The sequence below is a fragment of the Microtus ochrogaster genome, unplaced genomic scaffold (genome assembly GCF_000317375.1).
Source record: "Microtus ochrogaster isolate Prairie Vole_2 unplaced genomic scaffold, MicOch1.0 UNK11, whole genome shotgun sequence".
NCBI lineage: Eukaryota > Metazoa > Chordata > Mammalia > Rodentia > Cricetidae > Microtus > Microtus ochrogaster.
In genome coordinates this window covers 3499888-3521523 of record NW_004949109.1, presented here as the reverse complement: position 1 = coordinate 3521523, position 21636 = coordinate 3499888, and the positions used below count along the sequence as shown (strand labels likewise).

Below are 21636 nucleotides of genomic sequence, written 5' to 3'. Positions count from 1 at the left end.
TCCTCGCCCCCGTGAGCCGCGCGTGGTCCCGCGGCTTCGGGGCGGGCGCCGTCCCCTCCCTCCCCCTCGGAGGCGCGCCGCCCCGGGGTTCCGGGTTCCCGGGGCACCGAGCTGGATCCTGCTTTTCACCCAGGCAGGAAGTGAGTTTCGCACGGCAATTCCGGGTGGTGTCACGAGTGAAAAGTTTTTCCCTTCGGCGGAGGACCCAGTCGGGGCCGGGAAACTCCTGACACAAGTGGCGAGCAGGAAGCCAGCGCGCACCCCAGCCCCCACCGGAGCAGCCGCACTGCTGCGAGAGGCAGCTCCACATCCGCCTCGCCCTCACGGGAGCCTCGGCGGGGCCCCGAGCCGCGGAGGAAGGGCAGGAAATCATGTCAAGCCGAGCCTGGAGACGGCTGCCCTGAGACACCCCGAGAGGTAAAAATAAATAAATAAAAATTTTTTTTTTCTTATGAAGAGCGTCGAGCAGCCGCCAAGTTCGTGGGCCGGAAACGATACTTTTAGTCGGCTTCGCTTTGCCCGAGTTGCCTCGCTTCTTGCTCTCGTGTCGGGGTGGTTTGGTATTTTAGGCGCTGAGTAGTAGGAACTGATGTATGTTTGGGTTTTTGTTTTGCCCGGTCTACCGTCTGGATTCCTTTCTGAGATGGGCTTGTAAGAATGCTGTGGGACGGAAAGTTTGCAGCCATCGGAAGAAAGAGTGCCTTTGTTCGGCCGAAGGTGCACAAGTTTTTAGTGTTCCGGGACTTGTATACAACGTGTAGTAAATCGCTGAGCCCGGCAACTTTGGTTTCGGAAGAAAGTTAAGTCTCTACCGGGAGAGACGGATTAGCTCTTACCGAGATGGCTGCCACATTTGTTTATGTTGGTGCCGATTGTTTTGGCCCTGGCGTTAATCCTACGTGGAGCCCGTTTTGTTAGGGCTCCTGGGGTTCTTTGGACTTTAGAACCCATCTGTCTGCCGTTCTCGGTTGGCTTCTCCGGACAGCTGAGGCTAAGTCGTAAGTAATGTGCTCTTTTCAGTCAGTAGCGTACAGTGCTTGTTTGGCTACTTGATTGGAGACAAGGTGCTGCTAGATTTTTCTTGAAACTGGTGTTCTAGGAAGCAGAACGAGGTCGTGAAGATTACGGGTAAAGACAGGAGGATATGGCTACAAAAACAAAGCAAAACCCCAAACACCTGCAAGTGGTTGATTGGTCAGGACTTGGGTGCAGTTCCGAGTAGGGACGTAGGAAGGGAAGGGAAAGAAAACGCTTCAGATCCTCGGGGGAGGCACATTGTGGGACAGCGGCGCTGTCTGCTGTTGTGTGACTCTCAGATTCTCGCGCTGGCCCATCTGTTTTTGTTTGCTTCTGCCTACTAAGTGAATAGGTACGAACTGTGCGAGCAGGAACTCGTGAAGCATGGCCGACATTCCACTAGTCAGACTTAGGAACGCCTCTGAGCCAATGGGGGTCGGCTTCTTGGGGGAAACTAGTTTTGGCTGCAGTAAATCTGCTGTCTTTACCCCTAGTCGTTTTTCAACTGCGTGCCTTTTTAAGTTTAGTTCCCCCCCCCCGTGCTTTTATAGTAAAGGGAGGTGACAGAAATTACTGTGTTTAAAAAGTAAATATTAATTATAGGTAGATGTAGCTTAAGCTTAAATTGGTGTTTAATCAGATGCTACCGAAATAATTACCAGAAACCCGAGGAAAAAGAGTTGACTTTTTTTAGTTGAGAGAGGAAAGGTAGGTTTTAAAGATCAGGATCAAATTAGTTCACAGCTTGTTCTTGGCTGTATCGCTTTTATGAAGTACATTTCAAAAAGAGAATCATTCCAGTATTTATATTGTTTTGTTATTAGGGCCTGGTCTCTGGAGTTTTTGTTTCCATTTTTATTTTATTGGTAAAATTTGTGAGCCATCAAGTTATTCCTATTAAAAGTCCTGCTGCTTTATGAAGGAATTTAAAGTGCATAACTGGCGGACTTTATGATTTGGGGACGTATAATTAGACAGCAAAAGAGGTTATTCTTTAGCATATGAAAGAGGGGAACAAAATAAATGACATTGAACTTCGGTTTCCTTTTATGGCTTCTGCTTGGCTTCAGAGCAGCAGCGCCTTAATAGAGCAAGTCTAGAGAGAAACCCTTTGCAGAGATGACAGGCACTGCGTTACTTCTGGATGCAGATGACAACACTGGACTCTGCTGCTTAGCGCCCCCACCCACTCAAGAAGGACTTTGTTTTTCTTTTTTAGAGAGAGTAATATGTTTAGGTTTTGACATTTTAAAAATGAGGTGTTCCACCTTTGTTCACCTTTGGTTCCCTCTTTTTCCTCAACAAGACATTTATTTTTGATTTTACTGAAAGGTAAATTTTGCACCAAATTAGCTAATGAATTTTAGGTTTTATACTCTTCTCAAACCAAATATTTTTGAAGTCTTGTTTAAAATGCAACAAAGGTTTGAAGAGAGATTTCTTTTTTAAAAGACAGTGATTTGAAGTCTTTCTCAGTGGACTCAAATTTTATGTGTTTTCAGTATTGTTTGAGGGAGGTTCCCCTGCTGGATTAAATTGTGAAACAAAGTACTTCCCAGTGTGTTTGCCTGTCTTGCTTAGAGAGGCTTGTTAATGAAAGTAATCTTGGGCTTTCAAAGCTCCTCCTGATTTTGTATTATTACGATTCCTTGGCATTTAAGAACAAGCTATTTTGAACGTCATGTATAAAATGCTTAGCGAGGTTCAAGAATGGAAACACTTTTTATTGTGTACTGTTTCTTAGCCAAGTGACTACTCTAGAGGCATTTTACATTTATCATTGGTAATAAATCAGTGAAATTTGGTTGTTAGACCTTTTTATGTTTTTTGACTTTTTTTTAATTTTAAAAAATTCATGATGAACAATATCTGCCAAGGAGCATACTTAAATTTTCAGAAAATTATGTATTTGGCATTATTTGAAATAATTGCTTATTGATAATATGATTTTAGAGTTTAAGCTTCTTTTTGTTGTAGAAATAGATACTCGCAATATTTACAAAGCATTTAGGCTTTTACAGAATTTGGTGTTGGAGATCAAATACATTTCTTTATAATTGCTGTTTCTTCAGTCTCCTTTAAATATACCTACTTTATTTCCTGCATTTTAATCTTGACTCTATCTTATTCATCCATTTGTGATGTTTTGATTGTTGTTGAAACCACAGCCACACAGGATGGCTTTCCTTTTCTTTCTTGACAGCAGTGTTACACTTCCGTAACTGTTCATAGCAGATTAGTTCTTGAATGCACACTGCTTTTGTTGTAGAACATGTATATATGAGCTGTATTCTATCATATCTACTTCTGAATTAGCTAGGGAAATTGTTTCCCCCTTCACTTTATAGTTTCTCTTCCCTCGGTACCTTTTGTTATTTACTCTGAATAAGTAACTCCCTTTTCTCAGTTTACATTTTATCTTTTCTCTCAGTGTTTGGTTTCCTAATTTTATTTTATTTATTTATTTTTTTAAAGATTTATTTATTATGTACACAGTGTTCTGCCTCCATGTATGCCTGCAGGGCAGAAGAGGGCACCAGATCTCATTACAGATAGTTGTGAGCCACCATGTGGTTGCTGGGAATTGAACTCAGGACCTCCAGAAGAGCAGTCAGTGCTCTTAACCTCTGGGCCATCTCTCCAGCCCTGGTTTCCTAATTTTAAAACTTGCTGTTATTCAACTTTCTCTTCTAATTTCTTTAGTTTTTAAATTTTTCTTTAATTAATGTTACTTGTTTATCCTATTTTTTCATGTTTAGTAATTATTTAGTTATTTGTTTTAATTTTTTTTTGCCTTTCCTCTTTCCCAAAAGTCCTTAGTCCATGCATATTGCTCCTCAAAGTGTTTGAAACATGAAACAAAAATTGATGATTTGGTCAATTTGTTTAATTTGATGTTTGCATTCCAACTCCGTGTACACGGAAGTGTTTCAGTGCCTGTTAGCACACTGCTTTGTTTTTATGCAGTTCTGAAAGTTCTCTTTATCTACCGAGTGCCTCTGCAGGTAGTTTTTTCAGGTTGTATATATTCTTGTGTCTTGATTCATAATTGCATTGGTATTCTGTCACACATTATTTTTGTCACTTCCAATTTTGTTACATTGAATGAAGGCCTTGGCATACCTTATTAATGATAGTATGTAAGAGAATAGAAAATAACATTAGAAAATAAACGTAAAATAAAGCTCTACTGATATGTATCTATGAATTTAAGAATATATATTATGTTTTAAGAAACCCTAGAAAACAACAAAATGGCAGGTGTATAATAAAAATAGGTATAATAAAGCCTGTGAAGTTTATTTATAGGGACACTCTTATTTAGATTTTTGTGCATAGTAAGCTATTTCTTTTTGTTGTGCTAGAAGAATTGAGAAAGGCACATTGACAGCACCATGAAATTATGACTAATGAGTATTACAGTGAGAGAATGGGAAAATGGAAAGAAGATTAAATAACTTGGAAAGTAAAGATGTTCCTGAACTTGTGATGGGTTTGCATGCTGATAGCTGAAACTAATCAAGAATGCATTTAGTACACCACACCTACTGAGTATTATGGCTTAGCCTAGACTACCTTACCCATGCCCAGAACACTTACTAAATCCTTCAGTTGGGCACAATCATCTAACACAAAGCTTAGCTTAAAACAGTGTTTAGTATCTCATGTAATTTATTGAGTACCTGTATCAAAAAACTCTGGCAACCCAGGTCACTGTAGGGTTCATTCATTCATTCATTCATTTATTTATTTATTTTTGTGCCTCCTAAGAAATATCATCCCTGGTTGAATAAGTGATCATTAGTTTCTGTTCAGTGTATATCACTTTTATATGTTGTAAAGCGAAACAGCCATACATTGAATCTTGTTATTTCAGAGACCAATTTGTAGTCTGAACCACTTATTTTGGGACAGAATGCCTTCTTTACATTTCATTTACAGGTTGGAGGAGTCATTTGTTGTGATGTGGTTTGATTATGAGAAATCATAATGGTCCTAAGGTTATATGGTGTTTGAATTTAGAATCACCAATACTTCTATACATTGAGAACCCCCTAAGTGTTTGGGTTTGTGCCAGCTATTGGTTACTGTTCTGTTAGAAATTAAAACAAAATTTAAAAATAACAGCAAGCCATTGCATACTAACATTGTTTGAGCAAAAAATGTAATGATTTTCCAGAACAAATACAGTTGTGACATGGTATCCATGGTGAATTGTTCCATTTTCACCACGACTATTTGGTCCCTTCTTTATAACGGCTTAGTAGTTTTTGTGGCCTAAGCACATCTGCTGAGACATCTTAAAGCAGCTTCAGATGACTTGTATACTAAATCCTGGGGAAATACTAGGCGAACAGTGTGAAGTACTGCAATTTTCCCCAAGTATTTTCAACATGGTTGAACCTAGGGATTTGGAGGACTGGCGATAATAAAAAGAAGGATTTTTTGCATTTTTGCAAGTTACTTATGTTGTACTTAATGGAAAGGAGTTCAAATCTCATACATCACTTTCTCCCATCTGTTGTAGTATGTTGTTTTGATTGAAATATATAAAGGAAATCCACTCCTTATATACATTTCTAGAAAAGGGAGGGCTGTTTTCAAACATTCTTATGGGGATACTTATGGGGACTCTTTGAGTTATGGGAGAATCTTGAGACTTACTCTTTCAGCTCACTAATTGGTTTTCAGTTCTTAATAATTTGTTTTTTGCAATACAGTTTCTAAGAACTCCTCCCACCCCCAGAAGTTGGTTTTTATTTTTCAGTTGTATTTTGGTCTACATGTAATTAAGATTCTCTGAGATATTTCTTAATTGTTTCTGTATCTTATTTGAAGTTTGATCTTACTGTACCTGGTAGATCTGTTAATGCTCTTGGGTTTTCTTCAAATACTGTATTTTACTTTTTGGTAGTGGGTAAAGTTTTTATTAATAGCCTACTATGTACCTTACTGGTCATTTAAGCATATTTTTCCCAACCCAAGTGAATACTTGTTCTTGCTTTGGTAATTGCTTAGAAGAGGTGTGTTGTACTAATGTGTTTAGCTTTAGGATGTGTGTGGATCTCTTGGCTTCTTGGTACAGGTGTTTCCTGCCCTTCAGGAGATGCCTCCTATTTTCAGAATCCTGCTGGCTTGTCAGTTTTCCCACAGTACAGATAGCTATGTTGGAGCTTCAGCACGTTCTACTATAGTTTGTTTACAAGTTGACCAACTGCTCAGTCACAATTCTTCCAGTCCTTCTTGGTAAGAAAATTTAGTAATTGTGGAGATATTTTCTGCTTGTTTTTAACATCTACCCCTCATATGTATAGTAACAACAGTACTTGTTTATCCTTTGGCTATAAAAGGTTCAAATGCTTGTAGCCACTGATGGTACCAAACCCTATAATTGTATGCCCTTTCTGTCTTAACTAAGCGCTTGCTACATACTGTAGTTGTAACCTTTTTTTTTTTTAGTTTTAATTTTTTAAGTGGTAAAAACTGATTTTGAGGGACCCAACTTGCTAGACAGGTAGTCTACCATATAGCTGTAGCCCCAGCTACAGTAGCTATAACCTTTGCTGTTTAAGGTGGGATAGCAAACTACTGTAAATTTCTGTACAGTTTCACAGACTGAAAGAAGAGTCCTGTTGTTGATTTGGAGACAGGGTCTCCTGTAGCTTAGGCCATGAACTCACTGTGTGACTGAGGTTGGCCTTGAACTATGTGATCCTCCTGCCTCTAAAAGTGCTTGGGATTATAGGTGTGAACCACTACACCTGGCCAGAAGATGGACTGATTCTTAATGTGGATTTTTAGCAATTTCAGCATGTTTTTTCCCTTTATTATTGAGAATTTGTACTTTTACTGAAAAGGAACTGGCTTTTCTTCTGCTTATTAGCCTATTTAATAGCCTATTTACTTTTTGGTCCATTGAGTAAAAATAAGCTTTATGTGAACACAAGCCCTGTATCTGATACCCTAAATGGCTATTAAGTGGTTGACAGGTAGGGAGTATATACAGTATGGATGTACTGGAAAGGAATAGTATAAGCTTTTACTTAGAATTGTTTCTGGAATTTTCTGTCAAATAGTTTTAGACTACGGATGACTTCAGGTAACTGAAACTGTAGGCCATAGAACTGGGTAACCTGCATTTGATGTCACCTTTCCTCGGCAATCCTTGGTAGTTGCAGATTGTATATTCTTTCCAGGTTTTTAAAATGGCCACAGACTTCTTGAAAGCTTTCTTATTTGAGGTTTTTTTGGGTGTGTGTGTGTGTGTGTGAGGGAAAGAGAGATAGGGTCTTACGTAGTCCAGACTGACCTCAAACTCACTCTGTAGCCAAAGATGACCCTAAACTCCTGATTTATCTCCTGAGTGTTGTGTTTACAGGCAATGACAAGACATAAAAGTTGAATCTATTTGTTCTTTAACCTGTTTGACAATAAATTATCCATCTGATGCCCTGTTGCTCTGAAATACTTCCATGTTTATTTTTTATAAAGATGGGTATGTCACATGATCACATGACTGTCATAGTTATAATGTAACACGAACATGACCTTCTAAACCTTATTAGTTGTCTTTATATGTTACAATTGCTTGTCACTCTGCTCCTGAATGTGGAACAATTTCTTTCAAGGCACGGATACAGTTGAAAACTACAGGCCTCATTATTTCGTAGAATATTACTTCATTTTCAATTGTCTAATAGTTTCCATATTTAGTTTTACATTGGATTTCATAATTAGATTGTTATGATTAGCTTTTCAGCATCCTTATCAGAGATTTACAGTTTTTTTTGTGTTCTCATGGCATCAGAATATTCCGTCATTTTCAGTTGCCTGATATTTTTCATATTTAGTTATTACATTGGGTTTCATATCATTCTCCACCTGGCGATTCTTTTGAGGCAGTTTTCTCCCTGAATCTGAAGCTCATGGTTCTTTTCTTTCTCTAGGCTGGAATCTACCAAGCCTCCCATCTCCGTCCCCTAGGATGGGCTCACAGGCTTGTGCAGGATACCTGACTTAATCTGTGGGTACTGGGATCTGAACTCCAGTCCTCAGGATTTGTGTTGCAAGTGCTTTTCATTATTGAGACATCTCTCCAGACTCACCAGTGTCTGGGTACTTGTATTTATTGCTCTTAGAATGCTGCTGCCCCAGGCCTTCCAGTTTACAGAGCAAGGGAATCTTTTTATGGACTCATATTTGTATTTGTATTTATGTGAGACTACAAGTTTACAATAACGCTAGCTCTAATTTACACAAATAGATTTTTTAGTTATTTTTTACATTTTCTTTTGCTTTACTGGGGATCGGACTTGAACCTCTACTTGTATCTCTAGTTCTCTTTTTTGCTTTGTATTTCAAAAAATGTCTTACTACATTGCTCAGGCTAGTTTTGAACTCTGAAGCAGTATTTCCGCAGGTTCCTCCACGTCCTCCCTCCTCAGCAGTGAATTACAGAACTTTTATCACTAAACCTTGCTCATTCTTTGTCTGTCTACCTTTGTTCAGCATTTATAACATCTCTGACAGTGAAAAGTAGTTTTTCTTCTTTGTGTGTGTGCGGGTAGCGGGGGTGGAAGGGGAGGAGAATGAATTAAGGCAGACTGTTTTAAAATGGCACTCTGAACTGGGATCCCTATAGGCCTTGGACATGCTAGGTTAAGTGATCTTTCTAAGCTGTATCCAATCTGAATTTGGTACTTTAGCTGTTACTCTTAGACTAGTTCCCTATAGAGGAAGTGATTTTGATACATCTATGCCTTTTTGGGGAGGGTTGTTAATGGGTGCAGGCATTTGAGTTTGTTGAGGGAAGCCAGATGAGGAAGTCCAGTGTCTCTCCACCTTATTGGCTTGAGATGGGATCTCTTTATGAGCTGGAAATCCACCTTCTTTGACTAGGCTGGCTAGCAAGGGAGCTGGTAGCATCTGGCTGGCTCCACCCTCAGTGCTGGGGATATGAACACACATGCTTGCAGAGCAAGTACTCTCTCTCACTCATGGAACTTTACCCTAGGTCCTCTTGTACCATGTTGAAATTCTATTGTTTATACCACCCCAGAATTTGAAGCATACACCTACATGATCCTGATGGCCTTGGTTTTCAAACCACAGGTCAATTCTAAACTTTGGAGTGGAGGTGTTTACATTGGGATCTATTTAAGAAACTTGTAATCTAAACATGAATCTCTTTTTTTTGTCACTCTATCATCTGCCCTAGAATTAATAGGTTGGACTTTCCTATTCTTGGAGATTTTGGACATGATTTGAGGAGTATACTAAGATAGCTTTATGTGACCAGGTGTTGGTGGTACACGCCCTTAATCCCAGAACTTGGGAGGTAGACACAGGCAATCTCTTGTGAGTTTGAGGCCAGCCTGGTCTACAAAGGAAGTTCCAGGACAGCTAGGACTGTTACACAAGGGAACCCCTGTCTCGAAAGAAAAACAGAAAGCAAGCAAACAAACAAACAAAAAAGGTAGCCTTTTGCTAGTAGATCTAATTTTAGGTTTTAAGGAAAGGCCCAATCAAGCATCCTGAAAATATCTCATGGACTTTAGATGCCCTGTGATTTCTGGGGACTTCATGAAATGTGGTTTATTGTCTTGGTGTACTGTGTATTAGGAGGGGGCTATACATAGTAGATACTGTTTCATATGTCGTAGGTAAGAGAAAGCCATTTCTAAACCAGAGATCATACTAGTCATCTTTTTTTTTTTTTAAAGGCAAAGAGCAAACAAGCAAACTTTGTTTTCTTTTTTTAACTTAGAAATTTTACTATTACTAGTGTGGGGGAGCGGGGCAGGGGCATTCAGGTACTACAATGAAAGGCAGAGGACAGTTTGTGAGAGTTGATGCTCTCTTACCATGTGGGCTGTGGCTTTGCAGCAAGTGCTACTTGCTGAGCCTATGAACCCATCCCTTGGCAATCGTCTGTAGTCATTTTCTTTACCATTGTTCTTAGCTATGGAAATTATTTCTAGTCTTATCAGTTTTGTTTTGTTTTGTTTTTTCTTTCAAGATAGGTTTTCTGGGTATAGTCCTGGCTGTCCGGTATTACCAACTGGGCTATATATCTGCAAACCCCCAGAGGAAGATTTTATTGCTGCCTGGGGGCTTCCGTTGAATTGTTTCACCCTTGCTTTCTGTAGCATCTTCAGCTGTGAAAATAAGAAGCAAAAGGGAACTTAGTAAACTCTGAATATTTATAGAGAAAAAAAGGTTCTCGTGTTAATTCTTTTAATCAGAGTTGGTCCTTTTTGTGTCTTTGTGTTTGAAGAATTCTTCAGTAATCTGAGAAGGACCTCTTGAGCACTGCTTCTGTACTGATTCTTTTTCTCCCGAAAAACAATCAAAAAACCACACCACTGTCTACAGACATTTTCCTTGAACTCCTATTTCTTTTGGTTAACAAAAAAGGAAACTGTTAGCTCAGTTGAGGAATGAAGGTCTGGAGATAATTTAGTTTATCAGTAACATAAAGTAAGATTGGAAATACAAATCCAGTTTTCCCAACTTTACTGCTTTCACCCTTATATTAGCATTTCTTTAAGAATGTTTGACAAATCTGATTTCTTTAGAATAGTACTATTTCCTAAAGATTAAATTAATATTAAGTGTTGGAGTTCACTTAAGTCAGGGAATTCTGGATTAATATACTTTTTCCTTTTTGGTAAATGCCATTATTATAGTTTTTAAATTTTAGAAATAGCTAGAACACAGTTCACTTTACAAGAAATGTTAGTATTAATATTTGAGCCAGTAAGTTCCACAGAGAAGTTTGTTTTAAAGCAGTATGCAGTTCTTCAACATGGTTTTTTAAAGCAGTATGCAGTTCTCCAACATGATTTCAGATTTTTGTTTTTCCAAATACATATAAGCTCGCAGTGTAGTTTCTGGTTTACAAAAAAAGTTGCTATCAACTGAAATACCATGTCATATTTCCATTTCTTGTATTCTTGTGGCACATTCCTTGCACTTGGTAAGCTAATCTGATATATTGTTACTAACTTGAGTTCATTGTTTATTTTAAACTTTGATCTGTATGTTATATTATTGTTGAGGAATGTATAATGACTTTGGTCTGTCATTATTGCTAAGACTAGCAATAATGTATTGGTGATGTGACTAACATGAAAGAAATGGCAGCTTTGGTATTAGGGATGACAGTGAGGATCTAAGACAGTTATTTTATCTGAGATCCAGTTGTCTTTTACTGACTCTTACATGTGAATAATGTATTACTAATGTGAAATTACTTGTAGTTTTGAAGAAATAAAATCATAAACATTTGGTAATTTTTGTCTGGAAAGTTGAAATTAAACATTTTATTTCTGAGAAATAGGAAAATGATTACAGATCAATTGAAAGATCCATTTAAAAATAATCAGTTATCGAAACAGTCTCACTGCGTAGCTGAAACTGGACTCATGATCCTGAGTGCTGAGATTTCAGGTTTATGGCCCTGTGTTTTACTATGAAAACCCAGATTTTTATCTACAACTGCTGTCAACTTCTAGATAATTTTGACTTAGTTCAACTCAAGTACCGTAGTTGCCATTGACACATCTTCCCAATATTTACAGAGGCTCCCACCCCTGGGATTTTTCTCTTTAGTTTTCTGATTGTGGTAAAATACACATAAAATTCACTTTGATTTTCCTTTTCCCCCAAAGGTAGAAAGAAAACTTTATTCAAGCAATAGTCAGATTAGAAAGGAATACTTTGTTAAGATTGACTGCTAGCCACATGAGTGAAGGTACTAAAGGAGTCTCATATAGCTGAGCCTATCTTTGGACTTGCTGTGTATCTAAGGGCTGAGGGCTGATTTTGAATTCCTGGTCTTCCTGCCTCCACCTCTCTAGTGCTGAGATTACAGGCGTTCACCACCACTTCTGGCTTCATCATTTTAGAGCATACAGTTTTAGTCTTATGCATATATTGTAGCATACATGCCTCCATCAGCTATCTCTGGTATTCTTTGTTTTATAATTTTTTTTTTTTTTTTTTTTTTTCGAGACAGGGTTTCTCTGTGGTTTTGGAGCGTATCCTGGAACTAGCTCTTGTAGACCAGGCTGGTCACGAACTCACAGAGATCCACCTGCCTCTGCCTCCCGAGTGCTGGGATTAAAGGCGTGCGCCACCACCGCCCGGCTTGTTTTATAAAATTGAAACATCTTATTAAAAGTAACTTTATGCTCACCGAGTCCCTGACAACTACCATTTTACTTTTTGTCTGTATTATTTTTGATTATATGATATATGTATTTTAGTATAATATCTTTAGGGTTTATCTACATTAAGCCTGATACTAGAATTTTCTTGACCATGACAAAGGCAATTTATAGAAGAGATTATTCAGGTTTATGGTTTGTGCTGGTTAGTTGTTGCTGTTGTTGTTGTTAATTTGACACAAAAAGGGTCATTTGGGAAGATGAAACCTCATTGAAGAATATGCCTCCATCAAATTACCTTTAGGCAAGTCTGTGGGTACATTTTTTTTTTTTTGATTAAAGAGTGATGTTGGAGGGTCCAATCCACTGTGGGTAGTGCTACCCTTGGGCAGGTAGTTCTGGGTTATATAAAAAAGCAAACTGTTGGGTGGTTGTGGTACATGCCTTTAATTCCAGCACTCCAAGGCAGAGGCAGGTTGACTTCTGAGAGTTTGAGGCTAGCCTGGTCTACAGAGTGAGTTCAGGACAGTCAAGACTGTCACACGGAGAAACCCTGTCTCAAAAAACAAAACAAAACAAAACAAAAAAACAACAACCCTCCAGACAAATATGTTGTAATTGGAGCGGCGGGGCTGTGTCCCCAGCACCCGTGCCGCCTGGCTAGCTTATGCCCTGAAATAACAACACACAAATTGTATTCATTTAAACACTGCTTGGCCCATTATATCTATCCTCTTCTCAGCTAACTCTTGCACCTGGATTAGCCCATTTCTAATAATCTGTGTAGCATCAGTCTTACCAGGAAAGATTCTAGCCTACGTCCATCCTGGGTCAGAGCTTCATCGCGTGTGCCTCAGAGAGCAGAGCTCTCGTGTCCGTGTCCGCCCGGGAGAGGGGAACATGGTGTCTCTCTGAGCTCACTTCCTCTTCCTCCCAGCATTCTGTTCTGTTTGCTCCTCCCACCTATGTTTTAACAAACTGAGCAAGGCAGTAAGCAGTGTTCCTCCATGGCCATGACAATTAGGGAAATACAAAATAAGTTAGATTTAATCTTACCTAGGTCAGAATAGCTATGATTAAAAAAAAAATCAACCAAGGTGGGCAAGGGTTTGGGGAAAGGGGGAACCCTCATTTACTGTCAGTGGGATTGCATACTGGTGCTGCCAACCTGAAAATCAAGTGTGGAGAATTCTCCAGCTAAAAATCAATCTACCATATGGCCCACCTATATACCACTGATTGCCATATGCCCAAACGACTCCATACTTTCCTCCACAGATACTTGATCGCATATTCATTGTCACTGTATTCAAAATAGCTAGGAAATGGAAACTACCTGTGTCTATCTACTAACGAATAGATAATAAAACTGGTACATATACACAACGGACTGCAACTTATCTGTAAAAATAAAATGAAATTTACTTGTAAATGTGTGGAACTAGAAATATTATATCTAGTGAGATAGTGATGTGGGATATCTTTATATGCCTTGAGTATGTCATATTAACATTAGTTAATAAAAAAGCTGACTTGGCCAATAGCCAGGCAGAATAGATCCAGGTGGGAAACTCTAGCAGAGATAGAGGGAGAAGGAAGGTGGAGTCTGGGAGATGCCAGCAACTGCTGAAGAAGAAAGATGTGAGGTAACAAGCCATGAGCATCGTGGTAAAATATAAATGAATAGAAATGGGTTAATTTAAGTTGTAAGAGCTAGCTAATAATAAGCCTGAACTAATTGGCTAAACAGTTTGTAATTAATATCAGAGTGGTTATTCAGTAACTGGCAGGCAGGAAAGAAACTTTCAGTTACAAGGTAACCCAGACCCAGAAAGACAAATGCTACATGTTCTCTCATCTGCAGTTCTTAGCTCCAAACTTTTAGATGTGAATACAGAACCTGGAGTAATCACAGAAACCAGGAAAGTAAAAAGAGATCATGGGAGATAATGGGTGATGCTAGAGAGGGGAATAATAGAACACAAATTGTATGAAGGAGGAAATGGGAAAATGGGCTGGGGTAGGCGTTAGGAAGGATAAGGCGGGGAGGGAGGGAGATCAATACAAAAGAAAAAAGGGGAGGAGGGACAGACAACACTAAGGATGTTTGAAAAAGATATAACTAATCATATCCTATACTTACCTGAAGTTATAAAAAATACATATAAGTATTTATGTGTCTTAAATGAAGTTATGCTGTTTGGGCTGACACTGCTCCCTCCCAGGACCATAGCCTATCTAAGAAGAACCCCAATACCGGCATGAGAAACCTGGTAGCGTTTTGAGTGAGAACGCACCTCCTCCCCAGTCTTGTGCATGGAACATTCGGTCCCCAGTTTGGTGGCACTGCTTGGGGAGGCAGTGTCACTGGTGATAAAATTTGAAATTAAAAGCCTCATTCCACTTGTAGTTCACTCGTTGAGTGGTAGTGTGGTTGAGGATGTGAGTTCTCAGTTTTCTACTCCTGCCACCATGCCTGCTGTTTGTTTTCATGCCTTCTGCCGTGATAGACTCTTACCCTCTGGAAACATTCATGTCTTGGTTTGCTTTCTATTGCTGTGATAAAACATTATGGTCAAAAGCCAATTGGGGGAAAAAGGATTTATTTCAGCTTACAGTTGTAGTCCATTATGAAGGGAAGGCAGATCAGGAACTCATGGTAGAAACCTGGAGACAAGAACTAAAGTTTTGCGGTGAGGACCTGTGTATGTGCTTTTTATTCTGTTTACCTTGGTGGTACTATACGGCAGAATTACAGTTCCATGGCAGCATTTAGTTTTTAATGGCTGCACAGGAAAACCCTGCCTCGAAAAACCAAACCAAACAAAAAGCCCAAATCAGTCTTTCATTGTTTCATTGTTTTTACTTGACCGTGTGTGTGTGTGTGTTCATTCTGCCTAAGTATTTTTTTAGTGATCCTAAATTGAGGTCTCTGATCTCAATGAGGGAGCTACCTCATTAGAATGAGGTTTTAGGAATTTTACAAGGGAAGTGCTCTTGACATATTAAGAAAGATACACAATCTTACCATGATGTAACTTTGATCACTTGGTTAAGATAGTATCTGTCAAGTTTCTTCATTGTGAGATTATTTTTTTTTTTCCTTTCTATAATCACTTGTTAGAAGCAGCCCACTTTGAGGGAAATTGGGCCAACTAAACTAAGTTGGATCTCCTGGAGAAAACTAAGTGTTAAGACATATGTTAGTATAAATATCAAGACATCAAATAGATATTAAGGAAAAGATGTTTGGATACTTTGGAGATACTTCCTTCATAAAAGTTTGCCCAGTATGTTACCGTACTTCAGATTTAAAGTAGTTTGCATGTAAAAGAGACAATGGCATAGCCAGGAAGGTTTATATCACTAATACAAAAAAAAAAAATATGTTAGCAAATCAAATGTAGTTAGTTTAAACTTTTAAAATTTGTTTGATCTATATGTTACCGAGTCTTGAGGTATTGTGTTGTGTTGTGTTTTGTTTCTTTTGAAATAGGCTGTTCATGTTCAAGCTTTCCTTCAGTTTGCTGAAACAAGGTCTCTTACTGGGACCTGTGGCTCTTTGATATGGCTAAACTGTCTGGCCATAAGCTCCATGGCCCCCATCTGCTTCCCTATGGCTGAGAACATAAGCATGTGCTACCATGTCTGGCTTTTTATGTGGGTTCTGGAAATCTAACGCAGATCATTGCTGTAGGGTTATACTACATTGACTGAACTATTTCCTTAGTCTTTCTAGTTAAGTATTTTTATTGTTTTTCATGTATGTGTGTGGTTGTATCTTTTTTATGTGTGTTTATGTACTAATGAGTGTATGTGAAGGTCAAAGGACAATCAGTGGGCGTTGTGTTCTCTGCTTTGACCATGCTGGTTCTGGGGATTGAACTCAGTTCATCAGCATTGGCCTCAAGTACCTTTATCTGCTGAACCCCTTTCCAGCCCAGAAAATGGAGATTTCATCATGACTGTGTGATCTACGTACGCTGTTTCATGCCTTGTGTTAAAATTTTGGATGACATTTCACCATAGATGAAATTTGGATTTGTGAATCTATTTATTTATATCTTTTCTACTTACTTTATCCTATCACTTGAATTTCAGCGTTGAAAACTCTAAGCACTGAGCCATATGTGGTGGTAGTTTATTCCTCTACTCTCAATATCCAAGAGGCCGAGACAGGAAGATTGCAAATTAACGACTATCTAGACTATGTAATGAGAATTTCTGCCTTTGTCTGCTTCTCAACTACATAGTGGGTCTCTTCTGTCTTTGTCTTTCTCTCACACACGGACACACATATCAGGAAGTCCTACCTTTGAGCTAAGTAAATTATTTTTCATTAAAAGTACCAATATTAGACATTTGGTTGTGATGGAAAATTGACTAAGATACTTTATTTAAAATGAAAATCATAGGTAGTTTAATCTTCCAAACCACTTAGAAGGTTAAGAGTGGGGGAAGTGACCTATTCTCCTAACTAGAACATAGAGTAGATAGCAGTATTATTGTTGCAACTATATACTTTTCTATGATCACATTTAGAAAATGTCATTAAGTTTTTTGAGGGTGGGGTGGGGTGTCTAGACTCAGTTTCTCTGTGTAGCCCTTCCTGTTCTGGAACTTACTCTGTAGACCAGGCTAGCCTTGAGCTCAGAGATCCCAGAGATCCATCTGCCTCCCAAGTGCTGGGATAAAAGGCATTGGCCACCACCTCCCAGCTGTCATTAAGTATTTTAAAGGTGCATATTAGTATTCTGTAGAGAATTTGAAAATTTTGATGCCCACTCCTGAAATTTAAAATACCTGAAGTAAGCAGTTCCACTCCCATCTGCCCAAGAGAACTGAAAACATGCATTTAAAATATGTTGGGAGCAGCTTGTATAGTTCCTAAGTGGCTGAATTCAAATATTTAATTAAAAGATAGATAAACAAATTGAAGGAGATGCCACTCTGCAGTTAAAAAAAGAGCGAATTATTGACTAAATATAGATGAATTTCAAAAACATTGTTTAATGAAAGAAGCCAGACACAAGAGTATAATATTGTATGATTCTATTTACTACGAAATGTTAGACTCCAGCTCTAACATTAGATGTGAAGAGTGATTGCCTCTGGATAGTAGGGATGTTAACTGGATTGAGGATTTATGGAAAGGTTTTGGGTGATGAAAATGTCCTGAAACCCCAGTATAATTGTATATGCATTTAAAATGTGTTCATTTCATTGTATAGACATTTTGCCCCCCCAAAAAGGAAGGTGAAATGACTCGGTAGATAAAGACATTTACCACCAAGCCTGGCAACATGAATTTATGTGTGTCATGGCATGTCTTCTTCCACCAATAAATAAATGAATATAGTAAGAATTTTTAAAAAATGAAACAAAAATATGTACATGTCTAGGTCCTGCTTGCCAGAGATTCTGATTAATTTGTTTAGGTGATGGCTTAGGCATTGGATTCTAATGTACAGTCATAACTAAGAACTTTGAGTTCAGCTAGGCAATGCTGGCATAAGCCTTTTATCCCAGCGCTCAGGAGGCGGGAGGATCTCTGTGAACTGGAGGCCAGCCTTTGTTGTTGTTTTTTTTCCATTCTTTTCTCTTTTGGCTCTTTCTTCTTTGTGTGTGTATGGGGGGGGAGGTCTGCTATTGCCTAATCTTAGCTTGGCTTGTTTCTAGACAGCTTTTCTTTGCTTAAATTATCCCATCTACCTTTTGACTCTGGGTTTTTATCTTTCTCTATTTCTGTATACCTTTCTTTAGTTCTTGCTTCGTTGCCAGCTGTGTGCCTGGTGCCTGGAATCTCCCTCTCCTTCCTTTTCTCTTGCTCTTCCTCTCTGTGTTTTTCTGTTTATTTTTTCTGCCTGGTAGCACCACCTTTTTCTCTGTCCTGCCTAGCTATTGGCTGTTTAGCTCTTATTAGATCAATCAGGTGTTTCAGGCAATGTACTTGCTACACATGTAGACTGACACAGGTATGTTGTATTGTCAAACTACAGGTAGACATTGCTGTTTATAAGATTTGCTGACAAAAATTTTGATAAATTAAAATTTTAAAACAAAACAAATCTTCATCTCTTAATTTACTGGATATTTACAGCTTATTAAAATATTGTGCAAAAAGCAAAGCAATCTACCCACTCCAAATATGACCATTGTATTGACTCCTTCATTACAGGACATCAATTAGTCAGGCCTCTGACTATCATATCTGTGAGAACCAGATGTGGTGTTTGCTGTGTTAGTTCCTTATTCTGTAAGGAATTGTTCTTTTCCATTTGCGTTAGAGAATGTGTGAAGATGAGTTTTAGGTATCTTTGCTGGGGAGGCCACTTTAAAATTTGAAATTTTTTTTTTTTTTTTGTTTTTCAAGACAGGGTTTCTCTGTAGCTTTGGAGCCTGTCCTGGAACTAGCTCTTGCAGACCAGGCTGGCCTCGAACTCACAAAGATCCGCCTGTCTCTGCCTCCCTAGTGCTGGGATTAAAGGCGTGCGCCACCACCGCCCGGCTAAAATTTGAAAAATTTTTGTGTGTGTGTCTGTCTGTGTAGAGCAGTGGTTCTCAATTTTGCTAATGCTGCAACCCTTTAATACAGTTCTGCATGTTGTGGTGACGCCCCTCCACAACAAAATTATTTTCATTGCTACTTAGTAATTGTTATTTTCCTACTGTTCTGAACTGACATGTAAATATCTGATGGTCTTAGGTGACTCCTATGAAAGGGTCATTTGATCCCAGAGGATTGAGAAGCACTGGTGTGTCGAGGTGTGCACAGGTGAGTGCAGGTGCTCACAGAGCCACCAGATGGCAGTGCTGAGAGCTAAATCTGCAGGGCAGCAATTTCTCCTTATCCTCTGAGCCAAGGGGTACATGCCAGCCAACATTGAGAACAACCAACCAATTTGGTATCAGGAGAGGTAATGCAGATGAATGGTGATGTCTGAGTTTTAAAGTCATGTGGGGGAACTGGAGAGGTGCCTCAAAGGTTAAGAGCCCTGACTTCTCTTCCAGAGTTCCTGAGTTCAATTCCCAGCAACCTCACGATGGCTCACAACCATCTGTAATGAGATTTAGTGTCCTCTTCTGGCCTGCAGGCATATGTGCAGGCAGAACATTGTATACATTATAAATAAATAAATCTTTAAAAAATAATAAAGTCATGTGGTTGGAAGAACAGTTATTTTGTAAATGCATAATATATAAAAATGATATTGAAGAAACTCAACTGATTTTTCCATTTGAATGAAAAATCAGTGACTTCTCACTATTTTTTATAAAATTTGTTTGATTAGAGCATAAATCTTGTTTCTGAGTTAATTACTACTTGGAGAATCTTACTGGAAGAATGGAGAAATTAAACTACTAGAAAAAATGTCATGTTCATTTGTAAAGCTTCAGAGTTTAAAATACAGTTTACAGGTGTATTTGTGTGTTTCTATTATGGACAGTCTGTGGACAACTTGAAGCAAATGTTAGAACTGAAGCAGTATGGCAGAGGAAGCTGTACACTTGCTTACTTTGATTCTGCTTAGGCTTCTGTAACTTTAATGTGGCATAATGAATGCAGGTATATTTATATGGAAGCATTTTATAAATGCAGGTGTTTCATATTCATAGTTTTAGTTTTAATACCATAAATCATTTCTCCCATTTTAAGAGTTTATATTAGCTGATTTAACTAGGGGCTCATACATTCCAGGTGAGTGCTGTACTCCTGACTGTATTCTTAATCTCTATTTTAGTAATTTTTGTCGAATTCTATAATTTTCTTCAAAAACAATTCATACTGATATTCAGAAGATAAACAATACTGAATTGGCAAAATGACTTGAATCCTAAGAGATCTCTTATTTGCCACATTACTACTTTTATCTTTTTTGAAAAAGTTTCACCAAAAAATGCAAATCATTTATAAATCAAATATATCTGCTTTGAAATTTTGTTGTTTGTTTGTAAATACAGTTTAGCATAAACAATATTTACTTGTAAAATAACATATTTCTTTTTTTAAAATAAGAATTTCATGCAAAAATATTTTTAAAGCTTTTGATTAAACTGTAGAAGTGATGGCAACTTCCATGTACTCAATTGCTTTCCACTTCTGAGATTTCTATGTTAATACTACTAAGTTAATAAAGTTTTTTAGTAATGACAGTCAGTGCACATAAAAAACTATTTCAGGGCCAGTAAGATGGTTCAGCAGATAGAAGCCCTTGCTATGGGAGCTTGATGACCCGAGTTTGATTTTTTGGAGTCCATGATAAAGAGAGAACCAGCTCTGAAAGTTATTCTCTGCCTCCGCCGGTGTGCTATTGGATTTACTACACACTCCAGGTTGTGGGGGATGTTAAAGAGCCCGTTTTAGAAGACTGTAAAAATATAATCCTTCGGATTAATACTAAAATTATTGTGATTCAGTAAAGGACAGCCTAAAACAGTTCTTTCTGTGTTTGTAAGCATGCATGTGGTGTATGTGTGTGTCCAGGTGTGTACCCTATTATGCACATGTGAAAGCAAACTTTGGTTTAGATATCTTCCTCTATTGTTCTCTGTTGACAGAGGTTTCTGTCCTGTCTGGTCCCGCAGTTGTTCAGTTCCAAAGAAATACACAGAGGTCTACATTAATCATAAACTGGTTGGCCTATTAGCTCTGACTTTTTATTAACTCTTACATCCAACATTAACCCACAGTTCTTGTCTGTGTCAGCCACATGCCTTGGTACCTTTTATCAGTATTCTTATCTTGCTTCCTCTGTGTCTGGGTAAGGGCCTTAGACTGAGTCTTTTCTCAGAATTCTGTTCTCCTTGCTCTGCCTCTACTTTCTGCCTGATTGCACTGCCTGTACTTCCTTCCTGGCTACTGGCCAATCAGTGTTTTATTAAAGCAATACAGTGGATAAATATTTACAGGGTGCACGATCATTGTCCCACAGCAGTTCTCCATCTTATTTTTTTATAATTTATTGTTTTTAATTGAGCTATACATTTTTACCTACTCCCCTTCCTTCCTTTCCCCTTTCACACTTCCCTCCCCGTGTCCCCCACGATATTAATTTATTTAGGAGATATTGTCTTTTTCTCCTTTGTAGGTGGATCCATGTATTTCTCTCTTAGGATCTTCTTTGTCTAGGTTCTCTGGGGTTGTCTACTGTTATTAGACTGGTTATTCTTTGTTTTATATTTAAGGGACATTTATGAGTGAATATATACATATACATATTTGTCTTTCTGGGTCTGGGTTACCTCACTCAGTAAGTTTTTTTCTAGTTCTGTGCATTTGCTTGCAAATTTTTTTTAAATATTTATTTATTTACTTATTATGTATACAATATTCTGTTTGTGTGTATGCTTGCAGGCCAGAAGAGGGCACCAGACCTCATTACAGATGGTTGTGAGCCACCATGTGGTTGCTGGGAATTGAACTCAGGACCTTTGGAAGAGCAGGCAA

The 21636-nt window shown here is 38.4% G+C and overlaps 1 protein-coding gene across 6 annotated transcripts in view; it reads left to right on the top strand.

The window, feature by feature from the left end:
* The first annotated feature begins 186 nt into the window (after nucleotides 1–186).
* Nucleotides 187–21636, top strand: part of Erbin (erbb2 interacting protein) — a 110383-nt gene continuing 88933 nt past the window's right edge. For 4 of the 6 annotated variants that reach the window (XM_013353552.2, XM_013353551.2, XM_005366576.2 and 1 more), the window contains exon 1: nucleotides 330–417. The gene's annotated coding sequence lies outside the window, so the exon portion shown is untranslated. Of the gene's footprint in view, nucleotides 418–469; nucleotides 999–21636 lie in introns of those variants that run through there. The other 2 variants (XM_005366577.2, XM_013353548.2) reach the window with 2 other exon arrangements.